The following is a 19,598-nucleotide window of genomic DNA, read 5'->3' as shown; positions in this document are numbered from 1 at the left end:
CGGCCTCCCAAAGTGCTGGGATTACAGGCTTGAGCCACCGCGCCCGGCCTGACACATTTTCTTTCTATTTTGCCTTTAATGAGTCAACCAATGCCCTCACCTCCATAATAGGATGTGTTACTTTTTTATTTACTAAGGAGGGTAGACGATATAGGAAGAAATCAAAGCATACTTTTTGTTTTTTGTTTTTTGTTTTTTAAGGCAGAGTCTTGCTCTGTTGCCCAGGCTGGAGCGCAGTGGCACCATCATAGCTCACTGCAACCTTGAACTCCTAAGCTCCAGCAATCCTCCCACCTCACCATGTCCAGCTAAGTTTTAAAATGTTTTGTAGAGACGAGGTCTCCCTATGTTGCCTAGGCTGGTCTGAAACTCCTGGGCTCAAGCAGTCCTCTCTCCTCAATCCCCCAAAGCGCTGGGATTACAGGTGTGAGCCATCACAACTGGCCCAAAGCATATTTTTTTGGACAGCACTCTTCCTTCATGCAGTCTAGGACAGGGGTCCCCATCCCCCAGGCCACGGACCATGATCTCTTAGGAATCGAGCCTCTCACCTCCTGCCATGGACTGGCACGGTGGAAATAGCTAATTTAGGATGTAAGTGGCTGGCAAGCATGTTAGGCTTCATCTGTATTTACAGTTGCTCCCCATCCCTCTGAGCTTACCGTCTGAGCTTCGCCTCCTGTCAGATCAGCAGCAGCATTAGATTCTCATAGGAGCATGAACCCTATGGTGAACTGCGGATGCGAAGGATCTAGGTTGCAGCTTCTTCTCATAATCTAATGCCTGATGATCTGTCACTTTCTCCCATCACCCCCATTTGGGACCATCTAGTTGTAAGAAAACAAGCTCAGGGCTCTCACTGATTCTATATTATGATGAGTTAAATAATTATTTCACTAAATCTTACAATGTAATAATAATATGAATAAAGTGCACAACAAATGTAATGCACTCGAATGATCCTGAAACCATCCCCCTCTGCCCTGATCCATGGAAGAATTATCTTTCACGAAACCGATTCCTAGGCCAAAGAGGTTGGGGACCACTCATCTAGAAGATGAGGCATACACTCATAAAAATTGAAAATAAAATGAAAAGGCCGGGCGCAGTGGCTCACACCTGTAATCCCAGCACTTGGGGAGGCCGAGGCGGGCAGATCACAAGGTCAGGAGATCAAGACCATCCTGGCTAACACAGTGAAACCCTGTCTCTACTGAAAATACAAAAAAATTAGCCAGGCATGGTGGAGGGCACCTGTAGTCCCAGCTACTCGGGAGGCTGAGACAGGAGAATGGCGTGAACCTAGGAGGCACAGCTTGCAGTGAGCCGAGATCTTACCACTGCCCTCCAGCCTGGGTTACAGAGCGAGACTCTGTCTCAAACAAATAAAATGAAATAAAATAAAAGGACAGATAAGTGGCAGATGAGTGGCAGAGATAAGGCCACTCTTTTTTTTTTTTTTTTTTGAGATGGAGTCTCGCTCTGTCACCCAGGCGCTTTCTCGGCTCACTGCAACCTCTGCTTCCCGGGTTCAAACAATTCTCCTGACTCAGCCTCCAGAGTAGCTGGAATTACAGGCACCCACGACCATGCCCAGCTAATTTTTATATTTTTAGTAGAGACAGGGTTTCACCATGTTGGCCAGGCTGGTCTCGAACTCCTGACTTCAGGTGATCCACCCACCTCAGCCTCCCAAAGTGCTAGGATTACAGGCATGAGCCACCGCGCCTGGCCCACTCTCTCTTCTAAGTGGAACTGCTCACCTGGCTGCCCATCTGTCCCTCCCACTCTTGTCTCTGTGACTTGCCCTTTGCCCATACTAATTCCTCTACCTGGAACATTCTCTTCCCAACTTTGCATCTGGAAGTTCATATTCTAAAATACTGCCAGTGCTTCAAGACTGAGCTGAGATACAATCTCTTTCATTTATTATTATTATTATTATTATTATTATTATTATTATTATTATTATTTTTGTATTTTTAGTAGAGACAGGGTTTCACCGTGTTAGCCAGGATGGTCTCGATCTCCTGACCTCGTGATCCGCCCGTCTCGGCCTCCCAAAGTGCTGGGATTACAGGCGTGAGCCACCGCGCCCAGCCTTATTATTATTTTTTAAAACCTCCTTTAGGCCGGGCGTGGTGGCTCACGCCTGTAATTCCAGCACTTTGGGAGGCCGAGGCAGGCAGATCACCTGAGGTCAGGAGTTTGAGACCAGCCTGGCCAATATGGTAAAACCCCATCTCTACTAAAAATACAAAAACTAGCCTGGTGTGGTGGCATATGTCTGTTATCCCAGCTACTTGGGAGGCTGAGGCAGGAGAATGACTTGGACCCAGGAGGCAGAAGTTGCAGTGAACCCCAGATCATGCCATTGCACTCCAGCCTGGGCAACAGAGCAAGATTCCATCTCAAAAAAAAAACCAAACACACAAAAACAAAAACAAAAAAAACTGGACCGGGTGTGGTGGCTCAGGCCTATAATCCCAGGACTTTGGGAGGCCAAGGTGGGTGGATCACAAGGTCAGTCATCTCTACCAAAAATACAAAGAATTAACCGGGCGTGGTGGCGGGCGCCTGTAGTCCCACCTCCTTGGGAGGCTAAGGCAGGAGAATTGCTTGAACCCAAGAGGCAGTGGTTACAGTGAGCTGAGATCACACCATTGCACTCCAGCTGGGGTGACAGAGCAAGACTCTGTCTCAAAAAAAACAAAAACAAAAAACTCCTTTCTTTTCTTCTCCAAGAAGTGGCTTCCTCCTATTCTGCATATACTTCATAAACAATTTAAATCAGCCGGGTGCGGTGGCTCACGCCTGTAATTCCACCACTTTGGGAGGCTGAGGCTGGCAGTTCACCTTAGGTCAGGAGGTCAAGACCAGCCTGGCCAACATGGCAAAACCCCCATCTCTACTAAAAGTACAAAAAAATTAGCCAGGCATGGCGGTGTGTGCCTGTAATCCCAGCTACTCAGGAGGCTGAGGCAGGAGAATTGCTTGAACCTGGGAGGCAGAGGTTGCAATGAGCCAAGATTGTGCCACTCTACTCCAGCCTGGGCCACAGAGCAGGACTCCTGTATTTAAAAAAAAAAAAAAATTGAATCTTTTGACCCCTGAAGTTAAATCACTTTCTAACTTGTATTACATCAATCATGTGTGGGTCCCTCATCCTAGATTGTATTCTCTCTGAGGGTGACCCTCCTTCTGGGACTTTGCACTTCTGTTACCTTAGTTAAGTAAATGAACAGTATTCAATGCTTCAATACTATCCCTAAGTACTTAAGAGGTGAATTATGCTGGTAATGATATTAATGAGAAACTCACTTGCTCTCCTCCGTGTTTATTTTTTGAAACATGTTCCTTATAGTAGCAGTTTAACAAGGAAGTTTTCTTTACTCCTTTTCCCCTAGACAGAGGGAAAAAAATAACAGGAAACCAACCCACAAAAAACAATGAAGATGAATATCAAATATTTGTTCCTTTCTATGTAAGAGGAGAGACACAAAATTAGGTCATCATACTAACACTTGAAAGAATCAAAGTTTCTCTGAGTTTTAAGAATTTCCAGGAGAGAAATTTGGCTGTTTTTATTGAAGTGGAGTTGAAACATAGCCACTTAACAGAAATTGGTAGATATTATTCCAAATATCCACAAGCGTCATCTAGAAGCTGCTTTCAAACTTGTGATCCAGGAACTTGGTCTGCTGCTGCAGGCAGTTAAGTCGCTTTCTTGTTGTGCTCACATAGACATTGTACACTGTAAAAAAATAAAATAACTAGAAGATGCTACTTATTAAGCACTGTCTATGTGTCACAAACACAGATGTTTTATACAGTTGTCACCGCAACATCTTAAATATTATCTTCATTTCATAGACAGGGAAATTAAGTTTCACAGATGTTTAAAACGTGCCCCAGGCCCGGGCGCAGTGGCTCATGTCTTAATCCCAGCACTTTGGGAGGCTGAGGCAGGCGGATCACGAGGTCAGGAGTTCGAGACCAGCCTGGCCAACATGGTGAAACCTCATCTCCACTAAAAATACAAAAATTAGGCATAGTGGCACACGCCTGTAATGCTAGCTACTCAGGAGGCCGAGGCAGGAGAATCGCTTGAATCTGGGAGGCGGCGGTTGCAGTGAGCCGAGATTGTGCCATTGCACTCCAGCCAGGGCGACAGAGCGAGACTCCATCTCAAACAGGAAAAAAAAAAAAAAAAAAAAAAGTGCCCCAAAGTATACAGCTAGCAAAGAATAAAATCAGGGTTCAAAAACCCATGTCTTTCTGACCCCCACACCCATGCCATCATAGACTTGTTTATTTAGGTACCTGCCTCCCATGCCAAACCGTGAGGTCCTTATGTCCACATCACTTACCCCAATGCTGGGTGCATGAGTATTGAATACTATTGGATATCTTCCAGCTTCCCTTACCCCTTTCATCTTACCTCATTAAATCTTTTTTTTGTTTTGTTTTGTTTTGTTTTTTGAGACAGAGTCTCACTCTGTCACCCAGGCCGAAGTGCAGTGGTGCAATCTCGGCTCACTACAACCTCTGCCGCCTGGGTTCAAGTGATTCTTCTGCCTCAGCCTTCCAAATAGCTGGGATTACAGGCGCCTGCCACCCCACCTGGCTAATTTTGTAGTTTTAGTAGAGACAAGGGTTCATGATCTTGGCCAGCCTGGTCTTGAACTCCTGACCTCGTGATCCACCTGCCTTGGCCTCCCAAAGTGCTGGGATTACAGGCGTGAGCCACCTTGCCCGGCCACCTCACTAAATCTTACCTCACCAAATTTTATGTTTTATTCACTCTGTACTTCCATTTATGTGGGACAATACATTGCCTTATTATTTAAACTACTTTAAACCCTTTTTTTTTTTTTTTTTTGGTAGCATTGAGCTGAAATCATCCTGATATAGGAAGCATAGGCAGCTACTAAATATCCATCGAATAATATTTATTTTGTGCCAGGAATAAGGCCATTTTACATATAACCCTTGCAAGGGGGGTATTACCATCACTTCCATTTAATTTTCATGTAAAAGCTTTTTTAATGGGGGGTCTCATTATATTGCTCAGGCTGGAGTGCAGTGGCTATTCACAGGCACTATACCTCTACTGATTAGCACAGGATATCCCACAACTGATGATTAGCACAGGATATACCACTACTGATTAGCACAGGTTATACCACCACTGATGATTAGCATAGGATATCCCACGACTGATGATTAGCACAGGTTATACCACTACTGATTAGCACAGGATATCCCACCACTGATGATTAGCACAGGATATACCACTACTGATGATTAGCACAGGATAGACCACTACTGATTAGCACAGGATATACCACTACTGATGATTAGCACAGGATCCTGATTAGCACAGGATATACCACTACTGATGATTAGCACAGGATATCCCACGACTGATGATTAGCACAGGATATCCCACGACTGATGATTAGCACAGGTTATACCACTACTGATTAGCACAGGATAGCCCACCACTAATGATTAGCACAGGTTATACCACTACTGATGATTAGCACAGGATATACCACTACTGATTAGCACAGGTTATACCACTACTGATGATTAGCACAGGATATACCACTACTGATGATTAGCACAGGATATACCACTACTGATGATTAGCACAGGATATCCCACGACGGATGACTGGCACAGAATATACCACTACTGATGATTAGCGCAGTTTATACCACTACTGATTAGCACAGGTTATACCACTACTGATGATTAGCACAGGATATATCACTACTGATTAGCACGGGAGTTTTGAGTTGCTCCGTTTCCAACCTGGGCCAGTTCACCCCTCCTTGGGCAACCCAGTGGTCCCTACTCCCAGAATGTCACCATATTGAGACAGAACTTAGTGAGGACACCCAATCAGCATAGCGCACTACATCCCAGAACTCCTAGGCTCCAGTGATCCTCCTGCCTCAGTCTTACTAGTAGACGGGACTACTGGTACCCCCACATAGGCACCACTGGGCCTGTCATCACCTCCACTTTATAAGTAAGGAAATTAAGCCTCAGAAGATTAAGTTGTTTGTTTAAAGTGTCATAGAGTTGATAAATACTGAATTTGGGAATCAAAGTAGAATCTTTTGATACCCTGGCCCCCTTACCCACTATACTGACAGAGGGAAGAAAGTGAAGGTGCTCACTCTGTGCTATGACGCTCTTTTTTTTTTTTTTTTTAAGGCAGGGTCTCACTCTGTTGCCCAGGCTTGAGTGCAGTGGCACCATCATGGCTTACTGCAGCCTCGACCTCTCCAGGCTCCCGTAATCCTCCCACCTCAGCAGCCCTCTTGAGTAGCTGGGACCACAGGCGCCCATCACCATGCCTGGCTAATTTTTTTGTGGAGATGGGGTTTTGCCACGTTGCCCAGGTTGGTCTCGAACTCCTGGACTCATGCAATCTGCCCACCTTGGCCTCCCAAAGTGCTGGGATTACAGGCGTAAGCTACTACACCTGACCCGTGACGTTCTTTTGCTTAAGGAAAAACACGCAGGAAGTCATAAGACCATTACTTGCCAAGATTATCTTCTTATGTCTCTTTTACTAAACAGACATTTCCATTCACCTTCACTGACATAGACCAAAACGTCCATGTCCAAAATGGCCAAGTTTAATCACAGTGATTTCATTAGGATAGGCTAGGTTATGCTGAGGGAACAAAAACTCAACACAATCTTGGTGTCTTAAAACAACAAAACTTTCTTTCTTTCTCATGGCCATGTCCAGAGAGAGTTGGCTAAGGCATCTGCTTCACAATTTTGTTACTCTTGGACCCAGGTTGTTAGAGAAAACAACATTTCAAATGTTACCAGTCATATGTATATGTATGTATATCTATTAGATATATGGTGTGTATATATGTACGTGTATTAGACATATGGGGTGTGTGTGTGTGTATATATGTGTGTATATATATATATCAAAGGAGAAGAAAGCTCTGGAGGGTCTCACACTGGAAACTGAGTGCTTTGACTCAGAAGTGATGCAAATCACTTCCATTCACAAAAAATTGCCAGAATTAGACAGATGGCCCACCCAGCCACAGTCTTCCATGTGTAGGGAAGGGGAGGAAAACTGGCTATCTCATCTGTGAACAGCAGTAAAAACCACATAACTGGTCATACATAGTAGAGTATGCCTGAATTAATACTCGTTCTTGAAATAAATCATAGTGACTGAGCGTGATAGCTCATGCCTGTAATCCCAGAATTTTGAGAGGCCAAGGCCAGAGGATCTCTTGAGCCCAAAAGTTTGAGACCAGCCTAGGCAACAAGAACTAGTCTCTATGAAAAATAAAAATAAAAAATTTAGCTAGGTGTAGTGGTGCATGCCTGTAGTCCCAGCTACTCAAAAGGCTCAGGCAGGAGGATCCCTTGAGCCCAGGAGTTTGGGGTTATAGGGAGCTATGATCATGACACTGCACTCCAACCTGGGTGATAGAGCAAGACCCTGTCTTAAAAAGAAAAAAAAAACCTCATAGTTATTTAAAACTTAGAGTTTGCAAATTTCATGGAACCCTTCAAAACACTTTACAAATATATTTTTACAAACATTATGAAGGAAACCAAGATGTTTCACCCCAAAACATATTTATTTCCCTGACATAGTTAAGATGTCTGTTCAAAAGGGCTAGAAATAGAAGAGCTGAAAGACTGTTTGTTGTGGGGGAGATTTACATCTATAAAAATAAAGTCTACATCAGTACAGTTAGGTTTTTTCCTAGGGCCTTCCCTTCTCTGACCTAAAACAAGTTAACCGAGAGTCCAACAGTTTTAAAGATCTGAAAAAAACCTTCACCATCTATTCTCTGTGAAGGCTGCTGCCTGTGAGGTTTCGCCAGGCCTCCTCTTCTCCCTCTCCCATAACCTGTTTTGCCGCTATCCAAACCCCCATTCTTTATGGAACCTCAAGATGATGCATAAACTTCCATACCCTATTGGGAGCTTGGAAGTAATCACTATATGTGTACATTAATCCATGTATATGCCTTTTCTCCAATTAATCTCCTTTTGTGAGTTATTTTGCTTTTTTTATTTTCTTTTCTTTCTTTTTTTTTTTTTTTTTTTGAGACAGAGTCTCGCTCTGTCACCCAGGCTGGAGTGCAGTGGCACGATCTTGGCTCACTGCAAGCTCTGCCTCCCGGGTTCACGCCATTCTCCTGCCTCAGCCTCCTGAGTAGCTGGGACTACAGGCGCCCGCCACCACCCCCGGCTAATTTTTTGTATTTTTAGAAGAGACGGGGTTTCACTGTGTTAGCCAAGATGGTCTCAATCTCCTGACCTCGCGATCCACCCACCTCGGCCTCCCAAAGTGCTGGGATTACAGGAGTGAGCCACCGCGCCCGGCCTCTTTTTTTCCTTTTCTTTCTGTCACCTAGGCGGTGGTGCCATCTCAGCTCACTGCAGCCTCCACCTCCTGGGTTCAAGCAATCCGCCCGCTTCAGCCTCCCAAGTGGCTGGGACTACAAGTGTACACCACCACACTTGGCTAATTTGTGTAGGGGTTTAACTATGTTGGCCAGGCTGGTGGCAAACTCCTGACCTCTGGTGATCTGCCTGCCTTGGCCTCCCAAAGTGCTGGGATTACAGGCGTAAGCCACGAGACGCCTGGCTGTGAGTTATTGTTCAACAAATCTTAAGAGGGTCAAGGGAAAGCTTTCCCTACAATTCCCTCATTTTATATTCACCACAATCCTGTGAAGTATGTATAGTAGATAGATGATGATATCACCCTTTTTTTAATGGAACACAGAGGCTCATGGCGCTTACCTGACTTACCCAAGGATACAAATAATTGACTTGAGATTCAAACACAGTTTGACTGTATATCTTACATTATGTCCAATATACCACACTGTCTTTAAGAAACTATCTTCAGGCCGGGCGTGGGGCCTCATGCCTGTAATCTTAGCACTTTGGTAGGCTGAGACAGGTGGATCACCTGAGGTCGGGAGTTCGAGACTAGCCTGACCAACATGGAGAAACCCCGTCTCTAGTAAAATACAAAATTAGCCAGGCGTGGTGGCGCATGCCTGTAATTTCAGCTACTCAGGAGGCTGAGGCAGGAGAATGACTTGAACCCGGGAGGTAGAAGTTGCAGTGAGCCAAGATCATGCCATTGCACTCCAGCCTGGGCAACAAGAGTGAAACTCCATCTCAAGAAAAAAAAAAAGAATCAAAGAAAGAAAGAAACTATCTTCACTATGGAGTCTTAGCACATCAATGTATTGTCAAACATAAGGGAAAATATTAGCCTTAGAAACGAAAACATAGGTGAGGTTTCCTTTAGCAGACTCCACAACTCCATAAATCAATAGGCTAAATAGGCTGGGTACACTGGCTCATGCCTGTAATCTCCACACTTTGGGAGGCCGAGGTGGGAGGATCGCTGGAACCCAGGAATCCGGGATCAGCCTGGGCAACACAGCAAGACCTTATCTCCATGAGAAAGTTTTAAAATTAGCTGGGTGTGGTGGCAAGCACCTGTAGTCCCAACTACTCGGGAAGCTGAGGTGGGAGAATTGCTTGAGCTCAAGAGGTGGAGGCTGCAGTGAGCCATGATCACACCACAGCACTCCAGCCTGGGTGACACAATGAGAACCTATCAAAAAAAAAAAAAGTTTGGGTGTGGTGGCTCACACCTGTAATCCCAGCACTTTGGGAAGCCAAGGCAGGAGGATCACTTGAGCCCTGGAGTTTGAGACCAGCCTGGGCAACATAGTGAGAACCTGTCTCTATTTTTTAAAATAGTCTGAATAATCACCCATTATCTGTACCTATAATTAGCCTGAAAGTTAGAGATGACACATCATCATCGTGGCCTTCTAGGGACAACATATCAAACTGTCAAAGAAGTAGTGAAATTGAATATTTCTATGTTCTTCCTTCCCTTTGATATCAGTTCTGGCAGCACGAGAGAAGAAAAGAGAGAAACATCCTAAGGAAACCCACTTATGAACTCAACTCTGTCAGAAATCAGCTGTGTAGTATTTTTTCTTTTTAATTATACTTTAAGTTCTGGGAGACATGTGCAGAGCATGCAGGTTTGTTACATAGGTATATATGTGCCATGGTGGTTTGCTGCATCCATCGTCTCGTCATCTAGGTTTTAAGACCCGCATGCATTAGGTATTTGTCCTAATGCTCTCCCTCCCCTTCCTCCCAACCCTCCAACAGGCGCTGGTATGTGATGTTCCCCTCTCTGTGTCCATGTGTTCTCATTGTTCAACTCCCACTTATGAGTGAGAACATGCGGTGTTTGGTTTTCTGTTCCTGAGTTAGTTTGCTGAGAGTGATGGTTTCCAGTTTCATCCATGTCCCTGAAAACAACGTGAACTCATGATTTTTTATGGCTGCATAGTATTCCATGGTATGTGTGAGCCACATTTTCTTTACCCAGTCTATCATTGATGGGCATTCGGGTTGGTTCTAAGCCTTTGCTGTTGTGAATAGTGCTGCAATAAATATGCACGTGCATGTGTCTTTATAGTAGAATGATTGATAATCCTTTGGGTGTATACCCAGTAATGGGATGGCTGGGTCAAATGGTATTTCTGGTTCTAGATCCTCAAGAAATCACCACACTATCTTCCACAATGGTTGAACTAATTTACACTCACACCAACAGTGTAAAAGCGTTCCTATTTCTCTCCACATCCTCTCAGCATCTATTGTTTCCTGACTTTTTAATGATCACTGTTCTAACAGTTGTGAGATGGTATCTCATTGTGGTTTTGATTTGCATTTCTCTAATGACCAGTGATGATGAGCTTTTTTCATATGTTTGTTGGCCACATAAATGTCTTCTTTTGAGAATTGTCTGTGCATATCCTTCGCCCACTTTCTGATGGGGTTGTTTGGTTTTTTCTTGTAAATTTGTTTAAGTTTCCTGTAGATTCTGGATATTAGACCTTTGTCAGATGGATAGGTTGCAAACATTTTCTCCCATTCTACAATGTAGGTTGCCTGTTCATTCTGATGATAGTTTCTTTTGCTGTGCAGAAGCTCTTTGATTAGATCCCATTTGTCAATTTTGGCTTTTGTTGCAATTGTTTTTGGTGTTTTAGTCATGAAGTCTTTGCCCATGCCTATGTCCTGAATGGTACTGCCTAGGTTTTCTTCTAGAGTTTTTATGGTTTTAGGTTTTATGTTTAAGTCTTTAATCCATCTTGAGTTAATTTTTGTATAAGCTGTAAGGAAGGGGTCTAGTTTCAGTTTTCTGTATATGGCTAGACAGTTTTCCCAGCACCATTTATTAAATAGGGAATCCTTTTCCCATTGCTTGTTTTTGTCAGGTTTGTTGAAGATCAGATGGTTGTAGATGTGTAGTGTTATTTCTGAGGCCTCTGTTCTGTTCCATTGGTCTATATATCTGTTTTGGTACCAGTACCATACTATTTTGGTTACTGTAGTCTCATAGTATAATTTGAAGTCAAGTAGCAGCTGTGTAATTTTAAGCAAGTCATTTAATCTGCCTTTACCACTCACAATAAAATAATGTCTGTGTGTTAGTCCACTTGCATTGCTATAAAGAAATAACAGAGACTGGGTAATTTATTTATTTATTTTTTATCCAAAATGTGTTTATTGAGGCCAGGCACAGTGGCTCACGCCTATAACCTCAGCACTTTGGGACGTCGAGGTGAGCAGATCACCTGAGGTCAGGAGTTCAAGACCAGTCTGGCCAACATGACGAAACCCCAAAATTAGCCGGGCATAGTGGCGCATACCTGTAATCCCAGATACTCAGGAGGCTGAGGCAGGAGAATTGCTTGAACCCGGTAGGCGGAGGTTGCAGTGAGCCAGGCTCACGCCACTGCATTCCAGCCTGGGTGACAAGAGTGAAACTCAGTCTCAAAAAAAAAAAGTGTTTATTGAGATGATTTCCCACTCATCTTGATTCAGAGTGCTTTTAGTGCTGCTTCCTCCTGAAGGACCATCCTTGTGTAAGCCTTGCTTTTCTTCCTGTAGGCTAGCAGAGGAGAGTGGAGCAGCCAACACACAACATTTCTGTTAGTGTATGGCTAAAGACTGTGGTGATTTTACAGCATCCTGGGCATTTACACCCATGAAGTAGGAACTGGGGCTTTGCACCAGGCGCTGCTTCTTGTGTTTCCTCTTCTCCTTTTCTGGAGAGGGATGAAGATCTTTTGTGAGAGGCACGTTCTCATGGGTAGGTTGTCACCGTTGGAAAGAGACTGGGTAATTTATAAAGAAAAGAGGTGGCCGGCCACAGTGGCTCATGGCTGCAATCCCAGCACTTTGGGAGGCCAAGGTGGGCAGATCACCTGAGGTCAGGAGTTCAAGACCAGCCTAGCCAAAATGGTGAAACCCCGTCTTTACTACAAATACAAAAATTAGCTGGGCATGATGGCGGGCACCTGTAATCCCAGCTACTCGGAAGGCTGAGGCCGGTGAATCGCTTGAACCCAGGAGGTGGAGGTTGCAGTGAGCTGAGATTGCACCATTGCACTCCAGCCCGGGCAACAAGAGTGAAACTCCGTCTCAAAAAAAAAAAAAGAAAGAAAAAAAGAGAGAGGAAAAAAAAGAGGTTTAACTGGCTCACCATTCTGCAGGCTTTACAGGAAACATGGCACCATGATCTGCTTGGCTTCTGGTGAGGCCTTAGGGAGCTTTTATGCATAGCAGAAGGCAAAGCAGGAGCAGACATGTCACGTGGTGAGAGCGAGTGGCAGAGGTGGAGGAGGTGCCACACTTTTTAAAACAACCAGAGCTCATGAGAGCTCTGAGAGTGAGAACTCAGTACTGTGAGGACAGCACTAACCCATTCATGAGGAATCTGCCCCCATGACCCAAACACCTCCCACAAGCCCCCCTCCAACAGTGGGGATCACATTTCAACATGAGATTTGGAAGAGACATAACATTCAAACCTTATCAGTCTGTAAAAATGTTTGGAAGAATAAAGTGCTGCTAGCAGTTGAGTCATTCAATATTTAAGGGCAAGCTGCTTCCATGGGCTTGGTCTTAGGAGGGAATTAAAGAACAGCTAAGGTGAAACCAACTCAATAGTCCCATAGACAGTTCTGGTCTTAAGCTTGAAACTTACATTTGTATTAACTGAGTTCCTTCCTCAGGAAAGGACCCTCAATAGCCTTCAAAAAGTACCTGAAGAAAAAGAACTGAAAATAACTGAAACTCACCAGGTCGTTGCATTCAGACAATGAAGACACCAAGCCCTTCATTCATCATGATTGCTTCCTTACCCCTCTCAAGTTGAGTCTCTGTTTTCCCATGCATAGTTACATTTCTTCCCTGCTAGATCAACCCCTAATTTTTGTCAGTCAGGAGATGAATTTGAGACTAGCTCCCATGTCTTCTGCTGCAGCACCCAATTAAAGCCTTCTTCCTCAGCAATATTCATTGTCTCAGTGATTGGCTTTCTGTGCTGTGAGGAGCAGAACTTAGACTGAATACCTGGTATTTTAGTAACAAAGGCATGGTCTATACTGGAGACATCTGTGGTTTTTCCATGTCTAGCTTCTATTAAGAGCACACATACAAATTTTCATTTATAACTTACCCTTCTTCAGCCCGGTGCAGTGGCTCACGCCTGTAATCCCAGCACTTTGGGAGGTCAAGGTGGGCGCATCACAAGGTCAGGAGATTGAGACCATCCTGGCTAACACAGTGAAACCTCGTCTCTACTAAAAATACAAGAAAATTAGCTGGGTGTGGTGCCGGGCACCTGTAGTCCCAGCTACTCGGGAGGCTGAGGCAGGAGAATGGTGTGAACCATGGAGGTGGAGCTTGCGGTGAGCCAAGATCACGCCACTGCACTCCAGCCTGGGCAATGGAGTGAGACTCCGTCTCAGAAACAAAACAAAACTTATCTTTCTTCCACTCTGTGAGGTTCTGATGGGATTATGTTCTGCCCACGCATTAGTGGATATGAGATCCAGACTGGCTCATCTGATGTGGTGATTGGTTCAAAGATGGACACATAACCCAAACCAAGGCCTATCAGAGGCTTCCAGAGACATGATAGAAGGTTGCTGGAAGAGAGTCACTTCCCTTTAACCCACTATGTGCTTATGTACTAGAACTGACACCAGCCATCTTCCACAGTTACACAGAGAAAGTCTAAACTTGAGAGCATGAGACTAAAATATGCTGTGAGAAGCAGTGAAGACGAGAGAAACAGACTGAGAGGGAACGCTGAAGCCAAGTCAGCTCCTGAACTTCTCAGTTCTCTAAGTCAAAAGATTCCCTTGTATGCATAGGCTGATTTGAGTTTCTGTTATTTGAAACCAAAGCCATTCTGACTAATACAGTTTCAGTCCTCAAATAATTCATATCTTATGAAATTTGATAGTTATTTACTTAATAATAATAGAAGCCATTTAAAAAATATCAGCTAATTCTGAAACATACAAGCTTAGTTTAAGTATCTTATGATGCACTCAGCAACCTAGCAGGCCTCTTTCTAGAGACTACTTCTGCTCTCAACAGTGGAGTTGGGTGGTTAGCAATAGTTTTGTTGTACCTAAACCTGTTATTCCCACTTGTACTTGTTACTGTGTGTGTGTGTGTGTGTGTGTGTGTGTGTGTGTGTATGATTTAATTAAATATTATTTAAATGATAAAATATGATGCAGGCCGGGTGCGGTGGCTCAGGCCTATAATCCCAGTACTTGGAGAGGCCAAAGCAGGTGGATCACCTGAGGTCAGGAGTTCGAAACCATCCTGGCCAACATGGTGAAACCCCATCTCTACCAAAAATACAAAAATTAGTCAGGCATGATCGTGTGCACCTGTAATCCATTGCCCCCCCCCTTTTTTTTTTTTGAGATGGAGTCTCACTCTGGCACCCAGGCTGGAGTGCAGTGGCATGATCTCGGCTCACTGCAACCACCGCCTCATGGGTTCAAACGATTCTCCCGCCTCAGCCTCCTGAGTACCTGGGCCTACAGGTGTGTGCCACCATGCCCAGCTAATTTTTTGTATTTTTAATAGAGATGGGGTTTCACTGTGTTAGCCAGGATGGTCTTAATCTCCTGACCTCATGATCCACCCGCCTCAGCCTCCCAAAGTGCTGGGATTACAGGCGTGAGCCACCGCGCCCGGCTGGTCATTGCCCATTTTTATATCGGGCTGTGGTCATTTTGTTGTTCAGTTGTAGGAGTTCTTTATATATTCTGAATTTGATTTAGTTTTGAACTTGGCTAAATCCATCTGTTTGTTCATCAGAAGAGTTGTAAAAATGTATTCCGGAAAATAATCTCAGCTAAATTATCTTTGGATATGAAAATAACATAATCTGATAGGGGGCTTAATGATGGTGGAGTTTATCTAGGGCAACAGATGTTACTGTTGGACTGCTGGTTGGGCTGGCCAGATAAGTATAGTAGGTCACAAAAAAATTTAAAGTATAGAAGTCAAGGCCGGGCGCGGTGGCTCAAGCCTGTAATCCCAGCACTTTGGGAGGCCGAGACGGGCGGATCACGAGGTCAGGAGATCGAGACCATCCTGGCTAATACGGTGAAACCCTGTGTCTACTTAAAAATACAAAAAACTAGCCGGGCGACGAGGCAGGCGCCTGTAGTCCCAGCTACTCGGGAGGCTGAGGCAGGAGAATGGCGTAAACCCAGGAGGCGGAGCTTGCAGTGAGCTGAGATCCGGCCACTGCACTCCAGCCTGGGTGGCAGAGCAAGACTCCGTCTCAAAAAAAAAAAAAAAAAAAAAAAAGAAGTCAAGCAACAAGGCCAAGACTCCTTTGAGACCTGCAACTGTGTTTTCTGGGTACCCAGTAACCAAGCCTTGTGCTTGGTACTTGTCCTCTCTACTCCAAACCTGGGTGTCCATAAATTGGATAGAAAATGGCAGAAACAGCTGGGCACGGTGGCTCATGCCTGTAATCCCAGCACTTTGGGAGGCCAAGGTGGATGGATCATCTGAAGTCCGGAGTTTGAGACCAGTGTGACCAACATAGTGAAACCCTGTCTCTACCAAAAATACAAAAATTTGCTGGGTGTGGTGACAGGTGCCTGTAATCCCAGCTACTTGGGAGGCTGAAGTAGGAGAATCGCTTGAACCCAGGAGGCAGAGGTTGCAGTGAGCCAAGCATGCCACTGCACTCCAGCCTGGGAGACAGAGTGAGACTCCATCTCAAAAAAAAAGAAGAAAGTAAGAAAGAGAGAGAGAGAAAGAAAGAAAGTAAAGAGAGAGAGAGAGACAGAAAGAAAGAAAAGAAAGAAAGAAAGACAGAAAGAGAAAGAAAGAAAGAAAGAAGAAAGAAAGAAAGGAAGGAAGGAAGGAAGGAAGGAAGGAAGGAAGGAAGGAAGATGGAAGAGACAGGTTTCACACATGTTTTGTAGCAGTGAGGAGGGAGTGCTTCAGTGAATCATTCGCAGATCCTCTAGGTCAAACGATTCTGAAGAAAATAGAACACATCCTTGGTGAAACTGTTGTGGGACATGTGAATGAAATTAGGAGTATATGATGGGAGAGCCCATTCAGAGAACTGGGAGAGTGGGGATTCAGGTATAAATATTGAGTAAGAGAATAGGAAAGTAGTTATCAGAAGCAAATACTTGGGACCAGGGTATTAAAATTATCATAAAACAAACCTCCTGATTCTACTTTCCATCTCCAGAGCTGGTTTCGGTATCAGTATTTTACAGGAATATTGTACCTGGCAGAGTTAAGAGGCAATCTAAATATTTACTTTCATGCTGCAACCTTTGCCCTGTTTGCAGTTTATTTTTCCTGAGCCTTTAGAAGACAAGATACAAGCATTTGAATTTTGAGATAGTTTCATAACTATTGCAAATAACTGAAGCACCATGCTAACACAACCTGACCTTTTCAAAACAGCAACACAACGATTGGTTATATCCTTTTTTTTCTTTTTTTTTTTTTTTTGAGATGGAGTCTTGCTCTGTTGCCCAGGTTGGAGTGCAGTGGCGTGATTTCAGCTCACTGCAAGCTCCGCCTCCCGGGTTCATGCCATTCTCCTGCCCCAGCCTCCTGAGTAGCTGGGACTACAGGCGCCCATCACCATGCCCAGCTAATGTTTTGCATTTTTAGTAGAGACGGGGTTTTACTGTGTTAGTCAGGATGGGGTTATATCTAATGTTATAGACAATAATTTTTATCTAATTATCTCATTATAATAATTCAACATATATTCTGAATAAGAGGAAGGAAAACTACTTAAAATTTTACCAAATAAACCTTTTAGCTTTTTTCTTTTTCTTTGTTTGTTTGTTTTTGCTTTTGGCTATTTCAACTCCACATGAGCCCTTTAAATAAAATAATAAACACTTTGGGAGGCTGAGGTGGGAGGATCACTTGAGCCCAGGAGTTTGAGACTAGCCTGGGCAACATGGCAAGACCCCATCCCCCCCGAAAAAAAATCATTAAGGCCGGGCGTGGTGGCTCACACCTGTGATCTCAGCACTTTGGAAGGCTGAGGCGAGCAGATCACAAGGTGAGGAGATCGAGACCATCCTGGCTAACATGGTGAAACCCCATCTCTACTAAAAAAAAAAAAAAGACAAAATTTGCTGGGTGTGGTGGCGGGTACCTGTAGTCCCAGCTACTTGGAAGGCTGAGGCGGGAGAATGGTGTGAACCCGGGAGGCAGAGCTTGCAGTGAGCCAAGATGGCACCACTGCACTCCAGCCTGGGTGACAGAGCAAGACTCCCTCTCAAAAAAAAAAAAAAAATCATTAAAAATAAGGTGGGTGTGTTGGCACATGCCTGTGAGCCCAGCTACTGGGGAGACTGAGGCAGGAAGCTCGCTTGAGCTCAGGAGGTCCAGGGTGCAGTGAGCTGTGTTCATGCCACTGTACTCCACCCTGGGTGACAGAGGGAGACCTTGTCTCAAAACAAAAAACAACAAAGAAACCAAACTTTGTTATGTTGCTCACCTTTCTTTTCCGAGGGGCTAAGGTGGTGTTCATTGGAGGGGTGGCCCACCAGTTCACAAGACCAGGAAGGATGTTACTTCCTTTTCTTTTCTTTTTTTCTTTTCTGAGACAAAGTCTTGTTCTGTCATCCAGGCTGGAATGCAGTGGTGCAATCACGGCTCAGTGCAGCCTCAACCTCCTGGGCTAAAGTGATCCTCTCACCTTAGCCTCCCAAGTAGCTGGGACCACAGGTGCACCTCACCACGCCCAGCCAATTTTTAAAAATTTTTTGTAAAGACACCGTCTCCCTATGTCGGCCAGACTGGTCTTGAACTCCTGGGCTTAAGTGGCCCCCTGCCTCTGCCTTCCAAAGTGTTGGGATTATAGGCATGAGCCACTGTGCCTAGCCACTTCGGTTTTTGGTTTTCAACATTTTTTTTTTTTTTTTTTTTTTTTTGAGACGGAGTCTCGCTGTGTCGCCCAGGCTAGAGTGCAGTGGTGCAATCTCGGCTCACTGCAAGTTCTACCTCCCGGGTTCACACCATTCTCCTGCCTCAGCCTCCTGAGTAGCTGGGACTACAGGCGCCCGCCACCACGCCCAGCTAATTTTTTGTATTTTTAGTAGAGACGGGGTTTCACCATGTTAGCCAGGATGGTCAGTCTATTATTATTTTTAATCCAGGAAGAAGGAAGAGGGAAGAGTCCGTGGCTCTAATTTGCAGCTCTGAATTTCCAGGGACATAACCTACCAAATCCAGCCACCAGGCTCTTCCGTCTGTCATGAAATCTCTTGTTTTATTTTCAACTGGCTTGTGGCAGCTGACTCTGCCTCCTCTCTTCCAAGCTCTGAGATGCCCCTTTTCCCTGAATGACTGTCTTAATCCCATCCAGATACTCAAAGAGGAGGGTGGAGAGGTCTCAGAGAAGCTAATTTTTCTCTTAAATGGAAAAACGGGTGGGGTTGGAGCTGTTGTTCTTTCTGAAGCTTGCTTCTGCTAGACTTTGGCATTGTCCTCCCAGTGAAAAGGTTTTAAGTTATAAAAGCCAGCTCAGCAGAGCCCCACCCACATGAATAAAACATTTGTGCAGAAACATAGCCTCTTGTTTCCTTCTCAGTCAGAAACCTATGCATATACTTCACTCTCCCCAGGATATACATAGATAAGTAAGAGGGGATCTATTATGGCAGTTGGCTCATGCAAACAGAGAGGTCATGAAGTCCCAGAGTGTGGTGTCTGTGGGCTGCAGCTAGAGAACCAGGAAAGCCAGTGGTATAATTCAATCTGAGTCTGAAGGCCTGAGAACCTGGAGCTTTAATGTCCAAGTGCAGGAGAAGACGGATATCCCAGTTCCAGAAAGGAGAGCAAGTTTGCCCTTCCTCTGCCTTTGCGTTCTATCCAGGTCCTCAGCGATGGGAAGATGCTCACTCACACACGTGAGGGTGATCTTTACTCAGTTTGATTCAAATGCTAATCTCTTCTAGAAACACCCTCACAGACACATCCAGACATGATGCCAGCTATCTGGGCATCCCTATGTCCAGTCAAGTTTAACACATAAAATTAACCACCACATGGTGTAAATAAGGTAAGGGTCCAATTTTATTTTCTTGCATGTGGATATCCAATATTCCCAACATCATATGTTGAAAAAAACTGTCTTTCTCCATTGAATGGTACCC

Source organism: Rhinopithecus roxellana, chromosome 3 (assembly GCF_007565055.1).
Source record: "Rhinopithecus roxellana isolate Shanxi Qingling chromosome 3, ASM756505v1, whole genome shotgun sequence".
Classification (NCBI taxonomy): domain Eukaryota; kingdom Metazoa; phylum Chordata; class Mammalia; order Primates; family Cercopithecidae; genus Rhinopithecus; species Rhinopithecus roxellana.
Note: the sequence above shows the minus strand (reverse complement) of the source record.